Consider the following 3192-nt stretch of genomic DNA (forward strand, 5'->3'; position numbering starts at 1 on the left):
TTTTCTGTGTTAGAGTTTTACTCGCTACAGGGTGTACTTTGAGGGTTTTGACTCTGCACACCGTTTACATGCATAAAAACCTTCATAACACACAAGGGGACGGGTAATAACCGGAAAAGCATGACATGGGAGCTTTAAATCGGAGAATTAATTCGGGTTACGCCAGAGGTGGCGATATATGCTCCAAGTGGAAGCGATTCGCCATTAAATAAAAGAAGAAGAAGAATTACGCCATCTGGTGTCACAAACAAACGTGTGCCTGCATTAGCTTTGTTACGGCAATGGATTGTGGGAGATTCTCATAACATGTGAGGATCTCTCGAGGGTAAGGTGCCTGTATTATTTTGGTGGACAAAATGTATGTTTTTATTTTATAAGGACTATAACGTTTTGTTGTGTTTGTTTAGTTTAATGTTAATCGTTTAATGCTCACACAGCAGCATGTTTTTTGTGTGTTTGGCTATTGGTTTTATATGATTTATCAACGTGATCATCAATAGCTAATCTGAGCTAATAAGCTAATGGGAGAGGTGCTCCACACGATGCCTCGACTACAAAGTCTTCCATGTTTCTACGCTTCTTCCTCTGTGTCACAGTTTCGGGAATATCAAGATCATTACACAGGGCCTTGGTCTTGCTTTCTCGTCACTTCTGTAACTTTTCAGTGTGTTCTCAACTGCTGTTTTGTAATTTACTGCCTGCACCAAGTCAATTGTTTCTTTCTGCAGGTATTTGTGCAGGCCCTGAGTGGTTGAGAGCAGTGTCTGGAACAGGACAAGCATGTAGATGGTACTGCATTTGCAAAACTTGCTTTCCAGCCCCTTTGCCAGAGGGGCTGAAAGGCTCCCTAAAGTCTTGATCAAAGCAGGGAGGTTTTTGACATGCCCAGCGAACAAGTTATTTGTCCCCTACCTCTAGCTGTTTCTGAAATGTTTGCAATCTCTAATGGTGGAGAAGAAAGAGTAGAGACACTCCAGGAGATCAACGCAGGTATGTGAGTTTTGTACACCAGTTTTTTTAAGTTTAATGTTTCACATTGCTTATGAAAAATATACTACCACTATACGATCACTGATGTTTTGTTGTTGACTGGACACTTATTTTTTTAAAGAGATGGCATGTGAGGATCTCTTAAGCAATGAAGCTCACGTGTCCTTTTTATATGCTGTCCATTGAAATGCAGGAAAGTAATCACCAACTGTGAGTGATCTGTTGCCGAGGGGACACTACACCGGAGTTACATAAGCAGAGGTAAAGTACTATTTTTGGGGGGAACTCCCCCAGGAAGATTTTTTTTAAATATTGAAGTTAAAAGCATCAATCTGGTGCACTTTGAGAGCAACATTAAGAGATCTATACATCTCTCAACACCCATATGTCAAAAAAAATCAAAGAATCAGAATCAGAAACAGGTTTATTATTTAAAAACACTTGATTTTCCAATTAAATCATAAACTATGTCAAATTATTAGAAGTTGTTAGTAATGAGATTAAACTGAAAAAAGGGATGGAAGGAGGAAATAATAATCCCTCATCACTTGCTTCCTTCCTCACTTGCTGCTTCCTTCATCACATTACCTTTCATTTGCTTCGTTTTTTCTCCCCATCATCACTCGCTGTCTTCACACTCTTTATTGGTTTGTAGGTGGAAGTGTTAGGCTAAATCGCCTTGGTTTGACCTTCGCAAATCGGTCGACGACCTCCCCATGGAGGGTGACATGCCTGTATGCCAATTAATATTTTTTCCCCAACTCCAGAAAACCTGTTTTGAAGCTCCTCCAGCATTCTGTCGAGAACTGGAAAGAAGAGCCTTGTGTATGTTTGAATTTTCATGTTCTCGAAAAGAATCCAATGCACGCTTCCAGTTTGTGTATCCTGAGGTGGTGAGGGTGTCCCTTTGATCCCTTGATTGCTTTGGTTTGCCATATAGTCTACAACTAAAGCAGAATGCTGCATTGGCAGTGGTAGAATATTCAACCCATTTAAAAGTATCAAACCAACTTGGTTGAAATGATCTCTTTTGCTGGCCAAACATGCCGGATGGAAAACAGTGATGTCTCACTTGCCTTGGCCCTGTATCTGCAGTCCCTAAATCAGTTACCCAGTTACCCATTGACTCTTGTCTGTTCTGATGTTCCTGTTCATTGTTGTTCTTATCTGTTGTATCTCCTTCTTGTGTGTCCCTTTCTCCTGTTCTCCTTTCTTCATCCTCTACTATTTTTGGCTCATCTGTGATGACTGTGTAGGTAAACACAAACAAGTATTTAAAATCAGTTTCCAGCTCTGTCAAATAAATGAATTTCAAGATACACAAATTTGTCTTCATTAAAATGAGTGTCACCACACTGTCACAAAATATAATACTAACCAATTGAAAATAGTTAAATTGACATTGGAAACCTCTTGTACAGTAGATATCACTGTTAGTAGTTATCTGCCAATAGGAGAGAATCATTCCTATACAAATGCAGTTTGAGTAATTCACTTAATATATTTACTTAACACTTAAATATAGTCATTTTCACGTAATACTCGAATAGTCATCTTTCTGCATTCAAAACTAAGGAAAGCTGTACAATTTGACATGATAATGAGGAAAAAAGGCCTCCGACAATGCAGATTTTTTGATCATATCAATTTTAAGATGGGGGTCGAGGCTTAATATTTGGGAGCATAGTGTCCCTTGTCCCCTTTCAGGAGCCCTACTGGATTAGCTTTGATCTGAAATCTTTGTATATAAAAAGCTTGTTAGCTGGCTGTCTATCTCATAATGTTCACATAGAAACTAGCTATCAATAGGAAATATCAATCAGAATTATAATTTCATGCAAAAATCTGTCACAAAAAGAGGTTGCACATTTAAATTCAGGTGTTATGGCAACGTCAGTGGCCAAACAGCCACATTTACTGCTGCAAATACGTTCAAACGTGCTGTCGACAGTAAAGCAGTGGCAACTAGGCCACCATTTAAACTGACTTTTCTCAGAAATACTGTCACATAACATCCATATATTTCAGTGCTAGTTTGATGCTTAGCTAAGCTAACTATGAAACACTTTAACTGACAGGACTCAGGATCAACTGTGTACTGTAAGGTAGCTTCTAGCTTCCTGTCGAACAGTAAGTCAACATTTCCCAGAGAGCTTTCTTTGAAATCACCAGGTAACGCTAAAAAACACAACATTTATATTG

The 3192-nt window shown here is 38.9% G+C and overlaps 1 long non-coding RNA gene across 2 annotated transcripts; it reads left to right on the plus strand.

Annotated features, from left to right (window-relative positions):
• The first annotated feature begins 217 nt into the window (after positions 1-217).
• Positions 218-2309, plus strand: LOC117478095. Of its 2 annotated transcripts, XR_004555381.1 has the most exons (4): positions 223-325; positions 729-990; positions 1184-1251; positions 1646-2309. It is a non-coding gene; the product is annotated as an uncharacterized LOC117478095 (long non-coding RNA). The 2 variants fall into 2 exon arrangements; XR_004555380.1 differs by having other exon boundaries at positions 218-990.
• The last annotated feature ends 883 nt before the right edge of the window (positions 2310-3192 follow it).

The sequence above is a fragment of the Trematomus bernacchii genome, unplaced genomic scaffold (genome assembly GCF_902827165.1).
Source record: "Trematomus bernacchii unplaced genomic scaffold, fTreBer1.1, whole genome shotgun sequence".
Lineage (NCBI taxonomy): Eukaryota > Metazoa > Chordata > Actinopteri > Perciformes > Nototheniidae > Trematomus > Trematomus bernacchii.